General features: G+C 43.1%; 1 long non-coding RNA gene across 2 annotated transcripts in view; it reads left to right on the top strand.

The window, feature by feature from the left end:
* The window catches only part of LOC124615716, a 477536-nt gene that overhangs the window by 445058 nt on the left and 14817 nt on the right, over positions 1-17661 (top strand). For both annotated transcript variants that reach the window (XR_006979807.1, XR_006979808.1), the window contains one exon: positions 10967-11055. This is a non-coding gene — a long non-coding RNA (uncharacterized LOC124615716). The remainder of the gene's footprint in view (positions 1-10966; positions 11056-17661) is intronic.

Here is a 17661-nt window from a genome sequence, read left to right on the forward strand (position 1 = left end):
TACTGTTTAAGTAGGCTGTTTATGTGTATGTATGTTGGAAGCGCTATGTAGTGCTCTGCATTAATAACTCTGAGAGCGCTGTGCGCACTATGTAGGGGACTCTGTGGCCGGTCGGACTAGCAGTTGGAAGTTAACAGTCAGCGGTGATGGAAGAAGTTGGACGTGAAGAGCCAGCAGTGGTGGACGTTGGGAGTGAGTAGCCAGCGGTGATGGAGGTTAGAGGTTTGAAGTGTTGGCGCCAGCGGACGATCTGGACGTGTGTCCTGCATGGAAATATAATTTGTCGATGATTATATAATTTTTGGCACTGGATGTCATGGACGATTATATAATTTTTGAACTGGTTGTCACATTATTAAGGTAAATACATTGTCCACTCTGCAACAAAATCTTTCCTTTGCTAACCACTTGCCTATCAGTAATTAGAACCTTCAGTAGATAGAATCCTTTATTTAATTGACTGTATTGCCGCTTGCTGTGTTTCAGTAGTTCGTGTAATGAAGATTTTTGTGAGGTAAGTGACTTATGAAATGTATTCAGGACCATTCTTTGTTTTAATTATTTGAAGTCAGGTTATCATTTCTGAGCAGTCATATTGCGTTGCACTGGGATATTATGAGTAATTAATGAACAGGAAAAGTTTGAGTTGTATTTGTCAGAAATAATTCTGTAGGTCTGAAATGAAACAATAAAAAGAAATAAGAAAGTGACACTTGCAGTCATCTCAGTTAAAGCAGTTTAACTAAAAATTAAATAAAGAAGTTTCAACTGAAACAGGTGTCGAGCCATTTAGGTGATCATCCTTGTCTGACAGAGGGCCAGAAATCCCGTCACCAGTGAAACGTAGTAAAAGCAGATCGCTGTCCAAGGAGCGGCTAGTAAACATAGTTAAGCGCGTGAAGGATCAGCCAGAATATAGTAAAAAAAAAAAAAAATTACGAACAGATTTCGAATAAATCCGCAGCAATACGACCGTATAGTGAATAATAAAAGCTATTGTTATTGAAGGGAGGACGGGCCCCACTTGTTACCAAAACTATTGTTTGAGCGTTTTAGGGATGCTCGATACAATTTAGAGCATGTGCGTGATAGAAGTCTACTCCGTTACACACATCAAATTGCGTGTATCATAGATTACAGTGATTTCGTGGGAAGCAGTAAATGGTTGCATAACTTCAGTGCTGCAGAACTGGAAGGCGTAATATAACAAAACTGCAAACGAAGTGTCAACCTGACGATGCACAGCAAACTGCAGAGTCGGCCAGCTCGGTAAGGAACTTGTTTTCAACTCCGACCAATCGGAATTTGAAGAGGAAATACATATGAATGGAACCCTGGAAATTAAAGTTACCAAGAGAATCGTACCAAGTCCAACTAACATCAGTACCCTAACGCATTTGTATACAAAAGTTCTATGCGCACCACGCGAAGCAACAGTCTTGGATAAAACACTGTACAGTCATTATTTGTAAAGCCAAGAGTTCTGACCAATTTCCAATGGTTTTACTAGCATTCGCTCAAAAATTTGAACAGGAAACATTTGGTTCTCTCATTGCAGCGTGCCAGTTCTGTCCTTCGAGCTATTGTTATGCGTGGTTTTACAATATGGTGTCGTTTTCTAGTAGTTGTTACGTGTAACTATATGAATAAATAACCGTCAGAAGGTTAAACGCTGTGCGTCAAATAGCCTACTCCTCTTGGATTTTGCAATGCCGACTGTTGATCGGGATGGTAAATTGGCTGGAAAGTTATTTATTGTGCTGCGAAATATTGGAGGTGTTTGCCCCCTACGGTTCTTTCTCGTGTGCATGATCTTGCTGGAGCAGTAGGGAATGTTTACGTTGCAACAAGCAAGAGTGGGAAAATGGGTGTAAGAGAACTACAACTACGGTATGAGCACTGCTTTTGGCCAATAACTGGCCAAAATAACTTACTTTTGCTTGATTCTTGGCTTGTACATAAAAATCATATTCGTTTAGAGCAAACTATCCATCCAGAAAAGTGTGTGACATTGCAGTTCACACTACCTGGAACCAATGGACAAATTCAGCCTCTGGAAGTTTATTTTTTCCGTGCCTGTAAAAAAACATTATCGCACTATATTCAGCTACACCTTAAAGGATAGGCAGTTTCACAATAAGCTCCACGATAGTCTGTTTCGCATTCGGTTGCATGTCAACAGATTCCATTAGTTCTTATCGCGTTACAGCAATATGATTTTATATGCATTCTTTAAGAGTAGATACCCAGCTGAAAGTCATGCACCGTTTGTAACTCCCAAGGAGTTCGCCTTCGATCTTGACGGTGCAAACGTTTGAGATCACAGTGGCATGACATTTTTCACCCGGTGTTCATGGCTCAAGAATTGTTTTGAATATTCCTTGAATGACGATGTCCATTTTGTGGCATACATACATCCCATAGGAGGTTCATCTCTGCACCTTCCGAACACTAATTTTCTGTCACCCTCCTGATGCACGTGGAGAGTAATTAGCAGCTAATATTTTTCCTGTCATAATCGTTAACACCACACTTTCAAATGGGTCTTACTAAGGCTTGAACTTGAGACTTCGCTCTAACGGGGTTGCTTGTAAACTGTGAGAACATCTAACACTAATAGTATACGGCGGACAGCTTGAATTTGCGCGCTCAACTTGTTCCTTAGACATATTCAGGCGCTCATTGAAGTAAATGACAGAATGCTCTTCTTATGATATATCCCTGTTGCAATGTGTATCGCTCTGTCTTCATAAATCTGAGAGGAGTAGGCTATTTGACGCACAGGATTTTTATTCACATAGTTACACTTAACAACTACAAGAAAACAACACTACATTGCAAAACCACGCATAAAAATAGCTTAAAGGACAGAACTGACACGCTGCTATGAGTAAACCACATGTTTCCTGTTTAGCTTATTGAGCAAATGCTTCTAAAACCATTGGAAATGGGTAAGAACTCTTGGTTTTACAAATAATGACTGTACAGTGTTTTATCCGAGAGTGTTGCTTCGCGTGGTGCGCATAGAACTTATCATGTAACTATACATTCAGTGTGACTGCTCTAGCGATAAATCTTGAAATCTTGAACCGAAGAGCCTTTCGGCATGCAAATTGCACTACCAGTGTTTACAGGCATTTAGACCACGCCATTGAAATGGTGCGCTACACGTAAAATGGCTTTTGCAAAATATCTCTTTAGGTCTAAATAGACCTCAGAAGGCGTAGCGCGTGGAGAAAACAAAACGTAATAGTTCACTCTGTCACATGGATTACTGCGAAACTTGTAGTGGGAAGACTTATTTGACAGATGATACAGTCACGAGTAGTTTTGCATGTACGTGCGGCATGTTTACTGATAAATTTAACAGTGAACTGGACACGTAAGCTTTGTATAGGCCTGGAAACTTCGCCGGGTGACAGGAGCATGAAACATTACAACGGGAAGCTCCCAATTATAGAAGGCGCTGTCACTAGGCTGACAGTCTAGTACGTCACATTACGCAAAAATTTCTTATCTCGTCTGTCTCGTGTAGACCGACTGCGAAGCAAAATTATATCACAGTAAATTTCAAAATTTCTCGTACATAATCCGTTTTAACAAAGGAAGACTTCCACCCACAGAGCTCAGAACACCGAGTTTTTCGCGTTACAAAACTGTAAACAATGTGTATCGTTAATTTATTGTTCAGTAATATATGGAGAAAATAGGAGGGGCGTTCAATAAGTAATGCAACAAGTTTCCTTCTGAGTGCAGGTTGGTTTCGTTCAGGACTCCGATACACCATATTATTCCTCCTCCTTTCGGCTACAAAACCCTATTTTTCAACATAATCTCCGTTCAATGCGACGGCGTTACGCCACCATACTGGGAGGACTGGTAGCCCGCCTGGTACCACTCCACTGAACGACGTCAGAGCCAACGTTTTACTGCCACCTGCTGCTTCTCACGGAATGCAACCTTCATTGGACCAAATATATGGTAATTGAAAGTACGAGATCCGGGCTGTAGGGTGAATGAGGAAGAACAGTCCAGTAAAGTTTTCTGAGCTCCTCTTGGGTGCGCAGACTTGTGGGAGGCCTTGCCTTCTTACGGAGACGGTGAAGTTCTTTTTCATTTTTGTGGCGATGAAGACAGTGACGTCATTTCTTCAGTTCCCTGGGGGTAGCACAATACACTTCAGAGTTGACTGGTACACAATGAGGGAGGACATCAAACAGATTAGCCTCTTCAGAGTCCCAGACGACCGTTGCCCTCAAACGTTGCTCTCAAACTGGGGAACAATCAAGAATGGGGTGCCGCAAGGTTCGGTCTTGGGTCCTCTGCTGTTCTTAATATATATTAATGGCTTGCCATTTTGTATTCACGAAGATGCAAAGCTGATATTTTTTCCGATGATACAAGTATAGCTATCACACCCAACAGACAAGAATTAACTGGTGAAATTGTAAACGATGTTTTTCAGAAAATCATTAAGTGGTTCTCTGCAAATGGGCTCTCATTAAACTTTGACAAAACACAGTATATACAGTTCCACACAGTAAATGGAATGACACCATTGATAAATATAGACTTCGATCAGAAATCGGTAGCTAAGGTAGAATATTCAAAATTTCTAGGTGTATGCATTGATGAGGGGTTGAACTGGAAAAAAACACACTGAGGATCTGCTGAAACGTTTGAGTTCAGCTACTTATCCTATTAGGGTCATTGCAAATTTTGGCGATATAAATCTGAGTAAATTAGCTTACCATGCCTATTTTCATTCACTGCTTTCCTATGGCATCATTTTCTGGGGTACCTCATAACTGAGTAACAGAGTGTTCTTTGCACAAAAGCGTGTAATCAGAATAATTGCTGGAGCTCATCCAAGATCATCCTGCAGACACTTATTTAAACAGCTAGAGGTCTTCACTGTAGCCTCACAATATATATATATTCACTTATGAAATTTGTTATTAACAATCCGAACGAATTCAAAAGTAATAGCAGTGTACATGGCTACAACACTAGGAGAAAGGATGATCTTCGCTACTCAAGGTTAAATCTAACTTTGGCTCAGAAGGGGGTAAATTATGCTGGCACGGTAGTCTTTGGTCGCTTACCTAATAGCATCAAAAGTCTGACAGATAGCCATACAGCATTTAAAAGGAAATTAAAAGAATTTCTTAATGGCAACTCCTTCTACTCATTAGATGAATTTTTGGATATAATAAGTGGGTAATTTCCCCAACCACCACAAAAAATTAAAAATATTAAGTGTCATGTAATATTTTGTGTTATGTAATATCTTGTATAGACACCTTTTATTAACCTGACACGTTCCACATCATTACGAATTGTCGTATTCATGATCTATCTAATCTAATCTTTATCGGCTGAGGGTCAGGTTTTGAACTTCTTCTTCGGAGGAGAGGTGGTGCCGAGCCACTACATGGATTGGCGTTTCGTTTCTGCTTCGAAGTGTTAAACACATGTTTCATCGCCTGTGACGATGTTCGAAAAAACTGTCACGATCAGCCTCGTAACGAGCAAGAAATTCCGCACATCCTTCGTCGCTCCTTATAGTCTTCTGTTGGACGGTTAGGAGTGCTGCAGGCACACACCTTTGGGTAGCCAAAATGTTGGACGAGTGTACCAGCACTACCAACAGAGACGTCCTGTTGAGCAGCGTGGTATTTCAAAGCGATCCGTCGATCACCTCGAATGATAGCATCCGTACCTCCCACCACTGCAGGAGTCACAGCTGTGTGGGGCCTGTCGACCCTCGGGAGATCGGACTGGTTTGCGCGGCCTTGTTGCGATGGTGACAGACGTCTCGCCCAATGACTCACCGTGCTTTTGTTCATTGCCAGGTCTCCGTTAACATTCTGCAAGCGCCTATGAACATGTGCGATGCTCTGGTGTTCCACCAAAAGAAGCTCAATGACAGCTCTCTGCTTGGGACGCACCTCCCGTTACAGACGCCATTTTGAAGGTTACACATAGCGCCTCCACATTCGGAACTTCACGAAACTGCAAGGGTTGAAGCAGGAATATGCCACGATATCCTACAACAAATTCCGTATTTTTTCAACAGAAACTGGCCAAGAAAAAAATGTGTTGCATTACCTACTGAATGTTCCCCGTAATACTGATAAATCGCTCTACATAAACAATAAACTGGATCATGTTGATTAATCGGGTTTCTGCCGGTTATTCGCGTCTTTCTTGCACGATATGTCAACTGCCTGACTCGCAGTCTTCTTTAGGTGCTGTCTGATACTGATTCTAGCATCATCAAAGAATCTATTGAGATTAAGGTTGCTGAGAATCTCAATAACCGGGACACCGGTTTCCAGCCGAGCTCGGCCTGCAACCCAGCACTCGATCTTCTGAAGACGCAGCGTAGACAACATCCAGACACAAAGGGACGCAAGTATAAGGATGGAATTAGAGATAACAGCCTAGTACATGTAACTAAGGACGTATACGAAATGGCACCTCAGACAAAAGACAAAGTATCTGAGGACGCTCTTCCGAGTCTCGAGCGACGATTTGAACACAATCGGCGTGAAAATGACGCTGCAGCCGCTCCTGGTGGACAAGAACTTCGGACGGAACGCCTGACACGACACAGCACGGTAATAGAACGTCCTAATCCACAGAAGGACTCAAATGACGACAATAGGAAGATAAAACGTGACCACAAAGTACGGGCACAGCGTTCGGAACAGCCGCGGCAAGAAGAAAATGCTGGCCTCCAGCCGGTGCTATTGGGGGGGGCGCACACCACCGACAGAACGCAAGACGCGGCGCGGACGGCAGAGGGAACGCCTAGTACAACGTAGGCATATATACCGGACTCGTTCCACATTGGAATCACTATCAGACAGCACCTGAAGAAGACTGGGAGTCATGCAGTTGAAATATCGTGCAAGAAAGACGCGAATAATCGGCAGAAACCTGACTAATCAACATGACAACGCCTCGCCAGGAAAGCTTGAAGAATTACAATAAACTGGATCATTTCAACTTGTTGGGGAAGGTGTGGCTCTCTGAAAACTATTACGCACGTCACTCAAGAAACGGAAAAAAGAGGACAAGTACACAATGTGGCTTCTTTCCCCTAAGTGAGTATAATTTATCATGCAATTGTTAGGTGATGGTGTTAGATTTTTTCCTTACTGCTTTATCCCGTCGTAGTAGGGAGGTTGTTTCAGTTCATTCTTCTCCGCAATTAGTACAGAATCTCGCACTGGCATTGGGATGGTTGCATTTCAGCCGGCCGCTGTGGCGGAGAAGTTCAAGGCGCTTCAGTCCAGAACCGCGCTGCTGCTACGGTCGCAGGTTCGAATCCTGCCTCGGGCGTGGATGTGTGTGATGTCCTTAGGTTAGTTAGGTTTAAGCAGTTCTAAGTCTAGGGGACTGATGACCTCACATGTTAAGTCCCATAGTGCTTAGAGCCATTTGAACCATTTTAGTTGCAATTCATTTCAGCCTGTAACAGCTATACGATGATAACTTCTTACTTAAAAGAAGTACTTGTGATTGGAGTCTGCCAGCGAGTCACAGGAAAGGGATCATACCTGCAGTCAAATGTGGAAACTGAAACACTGCACAACTCGGTATTTACGCACACAGGAAGTTTTGAGAATTAAAAATTCTTTGCAAGACAGAAAATGGAAGTGGGATAGGGACCGTAGAGCTTTCTCTGTATTGTTATATAGAAGCCTCACATCCGCAACTATCGAGGATCATAGCTTACAAGCTAAGTATTTCCTAATTATTTCTTTACTGTGAGCTTGAATTTAGTTATACAGTACAAGAAGCAAAATTTCATCATGAAAGTAATGTGTACGGAATAATTTGTGGAATACATGTAAGATACTTTGAACTCCATTCGGCTGCACTACGCAACAAAAGAAAAGTGTAGCTGTTGTTCCATCGACAGCTCTTTGATTTTATTGGAAAAGAAGTAAAGAGGATTAGGATTTAAGACTGTGTCGATGACGTGGACATTAGTGATGCAGTATGAGCTGGGACTCAGCAAGAATGCGGAAAGAAATCAGCGACAGCCTCTCTAAAGGAACCAAAGTGAACTTATTTCTCGTTAGGTTCGTAGCATCCATACTGGGCATGCTCAAGATCAGCTGTAGGAAAGGCTCACACGATATCTAACGAATAGGAACTGCAAGAGGTTTGCGTTCGAGCAATGGCAACCAATTTTCAGTGCTGTCCAGAGGGCAGTCGTAGAACGTCAGGACCCACAGTCACTTGGAGCTGTCAACATACCCTCGCTCAGCCGCTCACTAACCAGAGAAAAAGAAAGCAACACTGACGGAACAAGAAAAAGGCGTGTCCGACCAGTGACCGCAGGCGGGGAAAGGTTGTGTGATCTTCGTCTGACTAACGAATCCGAAATACAGCGGGAACTGTTACGGCTGAACGGCCCAAATAAAGTTGTTAGCTTACTTACAGCACCTGTGACGGACATTCACAGTTAAAAGATGAAGATCTTTTGATTAATGAGCGATAGGTGTTTACTTTTACGAAATATTATTAAATATTTGCATCATGAAGAGCACAACGGCGTGAACACTATTGTCTGTCCGCCAACATACTCCTGCACAGTGACTGTTGGCCTTATCTGATATACCCTGAAAAGCCGAAACATTATGACCACTCAAATGTTTTTTATTTCAGTCTTTCATCACAATATGAATTCTTTAGACGATGACAGGTTTCATGACCACTGTCCACCGCGACGTTGGATGCCGCCTGCTGGCGTTGAGAGCAAGTGAGACAATTAAAAAAAAAAAGTAAGAGCAGGAAATACATCGGGTCATCACCATAGCGAAGAAATGGGCTGCAAATGGGGAAATCCACTGAGACTTTGGCGACGGGTACATTATTAATATGCAGAGCCTGTGAACAAGTGTCTCAAAAACAGTGAATCTCGTCGAACGTTCAAGTGCTACTGTCATGAGCACCTACGGAAAGAGGCAGAAGGACTGTGAAACTACCACGAGACGCTAAATGGTTGGACGTTCCACAGAACTTGGTGTTCGGAGGCTTGTCTGCTCTGTGATGAAGGACAGATGCTAGTCTGTGGCATCTCTGCCGAAAGAGCGCAATGCTGGTGCACGCACAAGTGTTTCGGAGAAGAGCGTTCATCGTACATTCTTGAACTTGGAGCTCCGCAGCATACCACTTCTAAGCGTTCACTTGTTAACCCGACGACATCGACATTTCCGATTGCAGTGGGCACTGGGCCATCGGGATACGACGGCCGATCAATGAAAATTGGCGACTCTTCGGGAGAATCACGTTTTTGCTACACTAGATCGCTGGTCGTCCCCACAAGCGTCGTCATCGAGGTGAATGGCAGTTCGAAACATGCAGCGCGCCATGGACGCAGGCTGTGGGGGCACTGTTATGGGTGACGTTCTCTTGAGCTTGCAGTAATGGAAGACACGCTGACGGCTGCGAACCATCTACATCGCCTTACGCTTGATGTCTTCCCAGACGGCGATGTCATCTATCAGCAGTATAATTGTCCGTTTCTGGGAGCCAGAACCGTTCTATAATGGTATGAGAAGTATTAGAGTGAACTCACTTTGATGTCTCGCCGACCAAATTCGCCTGATGTAAATCCTATGGAACCCCTTTGATTCGCTATTGGGAGCCATCACAACGTACGCAAATCAGCGGTCCGATATTTGTGCGTATTACATGACCTGTGAGTAGACATTTAATGCCACGTAAGTCCAAAAACCTACCAACAAACAGTCGGATCCCTCATATGCGGAATCAGTGATATATTTCGTTCCAAAGACGGACAAACAAGCTGTTAAGGAGGTGGTCATAATGTTTAGGCTCATCAGTATATCTCACTTTAATCAGAAAATTATTTTGTCGATAAATGTCTTAGCCGTGTCACTCTTTCAACGCGGATTCGTCTTCGTTAGGTAACAACACCGTTTCCTTTATAACAAACAAAAATGTTTTAAATCCTTGAACGATGCCCTCGAAGAACAAACAAGTTACTGTGATTTTAATGTATGTGAATATATGTGGAATATCTAGATAAAACGAAGAAAGTAAGAGCATATAGCTACAGCATTCACTGTGTAACAAAGAATTGCACAGGCCTGTAGTGGACTACAGGAAGGCATATAATTGGATTTTCCTGCTTAAAATATCGTTAAGTAGTAAAATTCCGATGAGCTTCGATATAAGGTCGGGACTGAGAAAAGGTGATGGTTATCACGAGTGTTTTTAAGCCTTACACTAGAAAAGATAACGAAGGAAAAATTAAAAAAGAAAACTTCCGTTAAGTTCTTGGCTGAGAGACGAAAAAAGCTGACCTGGCATACGCCATACTGCATAGATGTAAGCGGAGAACTGGAACTAATGAACGAAGCTATGAAGACTGCAGCGAGGAGAACTGACCTTCTCATTAAGGCATAACAAACAAAATATCTCTTAATCATCAGAGATCGAATTGGAGCAGTGGGATGACGGATCTATGAAGCGGTCAGCGAGTTCTAGTGACTGGGAGCAAGATGCACTACTAAGTAGTTGAATTACGGTGAATATATTATTTGTAATGGCGTTCATAGACATGATAAATTTCTTGAATGATATCAATTTGCTCCTCTGTTTTTTTATGGTTAAACCATATTTTTATTTTATATTGTTAAGCACTACATAGTTTCGTTGATGTAGCCATTTTTAAGTGTACAAAGTACAACCTTATACGCACTTACTTGCGTTATATTTAGTGAACTTGTTTAAGTTACATGGTTTTAGAAGCAGAGCGTGCTTCACCAGACGTTAGAGTTATTGGCATGACACCAGGTGTTACAAAAACAGGAGCTACACAGCCGTAGACCGTAGCTCAGATGGGGTGTCAGATATTAAGGAATTATTTACCTTGAACCACTGTTGTGGTGCATTGTAGCAACTTGTTTTTCTTTCGCAGGAGCTGCACATGATGAACGACAGAAAGGATATAACTCACGTGTCTGCAACCTACCCTTGAAGATTTTCGAGTGACCACTTGACAGCATGGTAAGTTTTAAGAACAATAGTCATGTAATGATAATTTAAGTCTGAGTTCGAAGGGCGACTATGGTCTGTCTCGTCGACGTTGAGGCCATTCGAGATGACCCACGAACTCAGATTTGGGAAAGAAACCGGTCATGTCTTTTTCAAAGGAACCTGTTTCCATAAAGGATTTAGGGGATCGACGGAAAACCGAAAGCTGGATGGCAGGGCAGGATCTGAACCGCCGTTGCCCCGAATGTGACCCAAGCGTGTTATCATTACGCCACCACACTCAGTACTCCAGGTCTGCTTGTTTGGGAAGGCGGGTTTGCAACTGAAAGCGAAACTAAAGCAGTGGTATCTAAGAGAGTCGTTACTGCCAAGATAGTACAGTGTCTGGGAACAATCACTGTGTCTTCAGCGGAAGATTTAGCTACTGAAATGAGACATGTTAATATTCCAGCATTACCAAAATATGTTCTCGGGTATACCTACAGTTTTATTCATGATGTGGTGGAATTAATCGTGACAGACAGAAATTGAAACAAAACCGTTCAGTTCACGTGATTAAGGAGGCATTCACGATGAAGTAGATGGAGTAGGAAAAGACAGTAACATGGCACAGAAAAGAATATTTATACTGCTCCAGTATTCCGACTTACTGTATGTTTCAAGAAAAGATGTATACTTGGAATGGGAACAGCAGTGGCAAAAGTCACGGGAGAAAAACGCGTGAAGGTACGCGACAAAGACGAATGACTGCACTGAAATTTCAATCGCGAGCGAGTACTTTGGAGCGCCACTGTTTCAGTGAGTTTTCATTTCTCATCATCTAATTTTAAGCATTTACAGTAAAAGCGAAGATCAACATAAAAGAATATTAGGTAGAAATAAGTTGAAGGTGTTGCTTTCTGATTATGAGTGCTATATCAGGGTTATAATGTGAACGTTAGTTTCACCTGTAAACAACAAAAAGGCAGTGCAGAAACAATAATTTCTTTGAAGAGCGAATGGCGAACAGTGACATAAGACAGGCAAGAGTACACTGTCTGACCAAACGCGTGGACGTCCATTAGTGGATATTAATAGGGGGAGGTCTACCCTTCGCATTTACGAGGGCTTGAACTCTGCTGGAGAAACATTCAGAGAGGTGTCTGAATGTCCTTGGAGGAAGGCAACCCGTTATTCTTCTAGAGCCGAAACCAGAGAACGCACTGACTCGGACGCCGTGGTTTAGGACGATGTCGACGTTTTATGTCATCCCAGAGGTGTTCCATTGGGTTCAGGTTGGGACTTTGGGCAAGCTAGTCCATTTCAGGAATATTATTGTCCACAAACTATTACATCACAGATATTGCCTTGTGACAGGGTATACTGTGAAGCTTATACAAACAGTCATCCTCTCCAAACTGTGTCTCTACTATACGTAGTACTCAGTGCTGTAAAGTATGTTCATGCAGTTCCTAATTTGGCATTTCCTTTAGCGCAATGAGGGACCACACCCTAACCACGAAAAATAGCCTCATACCTTACAAGGGAACCTCCCCATCGCACCCCCTTCAGATTTAGTTATAATTTGGCACAGCGGATAGGCCTTGAAAAACTGAACACAGATCAGTCGAGAAAACAGGAAGAAGTTGTGTGGAACTATGAAAAAATAAGCAAAATTTACAAACTGAGTAGTCCGTGGGCAATATAGGCAATATCAGTGATAATATAGGCACGGGAGCGCCGTGGTCCTGTGGTTAGCGTGAGCAGCTGAGGAGTGAGAGGTCCTTGGTTCAAGTCTACCCTCGAGCGAAAAGTTTACGTACTCTATTTTTGCAAAGTTATGATCTGTCCGTTCGTTCATTCACGTCTCTGTTCACTGTAATAAGTTTAGTGTCTGTGTTTTGCGACCGCACCGCAAAACCGTGCGATTAGTAGACGAAATGACGTGCCTCTACAATAGGAACCGAAAACATTTGATCCAAGAAAACACGTCTGATATATTCTATACGACACTGGTGACGGCATGTGCGTCACATGACAGGGATATGTTGCCGACCCACCTAACTTGCACACTTGGCGAATGGGTAAAAAGATTCTTCTACCTTGCCCGATTTAGGTTTTCTTATGGATGTGCTAATCACTCCCAAAAAAGTGATGAAAACATAAGAGTGTGTCACATAAACTGCAACAAATGAATGCAACAGTTTCACGGTCGCACAATTTTCTCTGTGCTCTGTCAAAAGATATGTTTTTAACGTTTTCAAATTTTTCCGTGTGTAGATCGTCAAATCCTGCATATGTCCAAGCAAATCTGAACAAGTCCTGGAATTTTGGAGAGCGAAATTGATTGTGTGTGAGTGCCTGAACTCTGATAATTGTCTGAAAATAAAAATTTAAACTTTTTGCTGGAGGGAAGACTTGAACCAAGGACTTCTTGTTCCGCAGCTGCTGACGCTGATCAACGGACCACGGCGCTCCTGTGCCCACATCATCCTTGATGTTGCCCATGGACTTTTCAGTTCGTATATTTTGCTTATTTTTTCGTAGTTCCACACAACTTCTTCCTGTTTTCTCGATTGATCTGTGTTCAGTTTTTCAAGGCTTATCCACTGTGCCAAATTATAACTAAATCTGAGGGGGGTGCGATGGGGAGGTTCCCTTGTTAGCACCACCGCCTCTATACTTCACTGTTGGCACTACGTATGGCGACAAGTAACTTCTTCTAGACATTCGCCAAACCTAAACCGTCCCATCGAACTACTACAGGGTATAGCGTGATTCATCGCTCCATATCACTCGTTTCCATTCATCCAGTGTTCAGTGGAGTCGTTTTTCGCACCATCGAGAGCATCGCTACGGAAAATTGTGTCTTATGAGAAGTTGCTCGATGATGGTACCCTTTCCTTTTTATCTGCCTAGGGGCAGTCATTGTGCTAGGTGGACTGCTGATATCACTTTGTTCCTTGCCTGATTTCTTGCGACTTTTCACGAGCACACCCCGCTTTGCTCGACGGACAGTCAGTATAAGCGTCTGACCGTCAATACATAAAGTCTGCCTAATGTTCTACATCTACATCTACATGGTTACTCTGCAGTTCACACTTAAGTGCCTGGCAGAGGGTTCATCGAACCATTTTCATACTACTCCTTTACCATTCCACTCTCGAATGGCGCGTGGGAAAAAGGAACACCTAAATCTTTCCGTTCGAGCTCTGATTTCTCTTATTTTATTATTATGATCATTTTTACCTACGTAGGTGGGTGTCAACAAAATATTTTCACATTCGGAAGAGAAAGTTGGTGATTGAAATTTCGTAAATAGATCTCGCCCCAAAGAAAACCGCCTTTGTTTCAGTGACTGCCACCGCAATTCGCGTATCATATCAGTGACACTCTCACCGCTATTGTGCGATAACAGGAAACGATCTGCCGTTCTTTGCACTTTTTCGATGTCCTCCGTCAACCCTACCTGGTAAGGATCCCATACCGCTCAGCAATATTCCAGCAGTGGACGGACAAGTGTAATGTAGGATGTCTCTTTAGTGGGTTTGTCGCATCTTATAAGTGTTCTGCCAACAAAGCGCAGTCTTTGTTTCACCTTTCCTGCAATATTATCTATGTGGTCTTTCCAATTTAAGTTGCTCATAATTTTAATTTCTAGGTATTTAGTCGAATTGACAGCCCTTTGTTTAGTGCCACTTTTCGCACCATACTGAAATTCTCTCTAGATCATTTTGTAACTGGAATTGATCGTCCGATGATTTCACTAGACGGTAAATTACGGCGTCATCTGCAAACAGTCTAAGGGGGCTGCTCAGATTATCACCTAGATCATATATGTAAATCAGGAACAGCAAGGGCCTATGACACTGCTACTGCTGTTCCTTCACGCTTCCACTTCACAATCACGTCACCAACAGTCGACTTGGGCAGCTTTGGGACTGAAACATCCCTGATAGGTTTATTAAATGAAATCCAATGACTATTGGACATTCGAAGTCGCTGAGCTCACCTGATCGACCCGTTCACCTGTTGCTACTACTCTGCTGACAGCACCACACTTCTTGCTTCCTTTTACACTGGAGGGTCCGTCTCTTGTGTCATCTAGTAGTCAAGTCTACGTTACATAGGGGTGTCCGGATATTTTGAACCAGGTAGTGTACCATTTTTTACGTCCTATACAAAGAAAGCATTCCCCTGCTTTTCAGCAACGAGGGGGACATTTGAAAAATAAAAATATGGTAATCTGTCGATCTGAACTAGTTCACGCACAGTATAGCGAATATCGTTGGCTCACACGTTTTGCGCATGGAACAGGGCAGATGGAAATTGAGTAATACGCGAATTACCCCCCGCCACGCACGGTAAGGTGTCCTTCGGACACAGATGTAGAACGCAGGCGGAGGAAACTGGGGCATTTATAAGTTGCCCTCGCCATGTGCGGCAACCCGTGTCCGGTGCCCAAATGCTGCTGCCATCGCCTCCGACTTAAAGCCGCACCACCGCTGCAGACCTGCCGACGGCTGGTCCAAGTACTATGCGGGCTACTGCGCCAGTTCCGATTATGCGGGCCACAAAAGACTTTAATGCGCCTGATTACATCGACAGCGTAATCGACAGCTAACAAGGTTCATTTTTCAGGGGCCTACTTGTCTATATATCTTGTTATACTACAGTAACATAGAAGCAGAAAAGAACGTTTCTGAAAAGTTAAAAGTGTGTGGTTGAACAGGTCGAGCCACAAGCGACGAGCTGGATGAAAGCGTAGGCCCGCCACTAATGCATTACACTGAGATGTCAAAAGACATGGGACACCTCATAAAATCGTGACGGACCACTTTTGTCCGGCGTAGAACACCAACTCGGCATCGACTCAAAAAGTTGCTGAAAATCCACTGCATGAATATTCAGTTATGTTGCGTCTATAGCCGTTGACACTGCGAAAGTGTTACCGGTGCACGATGTTGTACACGAACTGACCTATCGATTATGTGCAATAAACGTTCGATAGGATTCATGTCGGACGACTTGGGTTGCCATATCGATCGCTCGTAGTGTCCAGCATGTTTTTCAAACCAACAGCGAACAATTGTTATGTGTGACCGTGCCTTATTCTTTATTTTATGCTTTTGAAGAAGGCTAGATTACTCTAGCTGAAACCGGGGTAAAGACCAGTAACTTTTCGCAACTGAGGCGATTAATTTATCACAGTTGCTGACAGGGCTGCAACATGTTAAAAATTCTTTGCGAACCTAGAGCCGCTCGGCCACAGCGGCCGGCCCAGGAGAGGCACTGCAGGGGATGTCAAGCTGCTAGCAAAGTCACTCGCGTCAGTCTTCTGCTGGCACAGCCCATTAACGGCAAATTTCGCCGCACTGTGCTAACGGATTCGTTCGTCGTACGTCCCACATTGATTGCTGCGGCTATTTCACGCAGTGTTGCCCACTTGTTAGCACTGACAACTCTTCGCTAACGCCGTTGCTCTCGCTTCTTAAGAGAAGCCCGCCGCCCACTTCGTTGCCCGTGGTGAGAGGTAATGCCTGAAATTTGGTATTCTGGGCACATTTTTGGCACTGCATCTAGGAATATTGTATTCCCTAGCGATTTCCGAAATGGAATGTCCCATGTGTCTGGCTCCAACTACCAATCCGCATTCGAAGTCTGTTAATTCCCGTCGTGTGGCCAAAATCATGTCAGAAACCTTTTCATATGAATCACCTGAAGTCAAGTAACAGCTCCGGTGTATGTGCACAAAACTGTAGCAGTGTAAGATATCTTCCTATTTTCTGGTATAAAGTGAATAAAATTTCATTCAAGTGAAAACGCTAAATATTGTAGAACACGAGAACTACAGATAAATGAAGGGTATGGTGTAGTGAACTGTACAGCGTTAGAAAAATATTTTCTGCACCTTGTACCTCTCAAAACAACATTTGATCGATATAACACAAATACTCTGGTGAACTGTAACAAATTTCAAATTGGAATGATGTGTACTAAATGCCTGAATACGCAAATTTTTAGTATTTCAGCTTAACTGTGGAAAATAGGTAGGAACAGTGTTATATGCATTATATGTATATGGAAAAGTAATGCAGTGGTTTTGTCATTTTGAGCCGACATTTTGATGGTGTTTGTTATGAGAAGATCATATCATGCCTCTTGTAAGAAGGAGAAACGTCTTCCAGCACGAAGTGGAATCCGACAGCGGCAGGATTGTGGCACATTGAAACTGCAGATTATCGTTGTGGGATATTGCTACTTGTGTTGAGTGGTATCCCACACCCGCCATGCGAATAGGGCCTCGACTGATTCAGTAGCGGAATATTCCACTCCATACACGATCTTAACGGCTCCATGCGATTAGCGCGCGAGAGGATTCCACTCTATACACGATCTCAACGGCTCCATGCGACTATCTCACGAGAGGATATCATTTTCTTGGGCAAGCAGGATCGCGAAGCAGTGTCAGGTACATTGAGTCAGAAAATAAACTTGTTTGCAGCAAGGTAAATGTTCACACAGACTGTGCTATGACGTTTGGAGGACCATACACTTCTATCATGGCAACCAACGTTGGTGCTTCCTTTGACGCGTAAGTAGACAAAGGTTTTCCAGACGAGTCTCTGTTGTGCATAT

The sequence above is a fragment of the Schistocerca americana genome, chromosome 5 (genome assembly GCF_021461395.2).
Source record: "Schistocerca americana isolate TAMUIC-IGC-003095 chromosome 5, iqSchAmer2.1, whole genome shotgun sequence".
NCBI classification, from domain to species: Eukaryota; Metazoa; Arthropoda; class Insecta; order Orthoptera; family Acrididae; genus Schistocerca; species Schistocerca americana.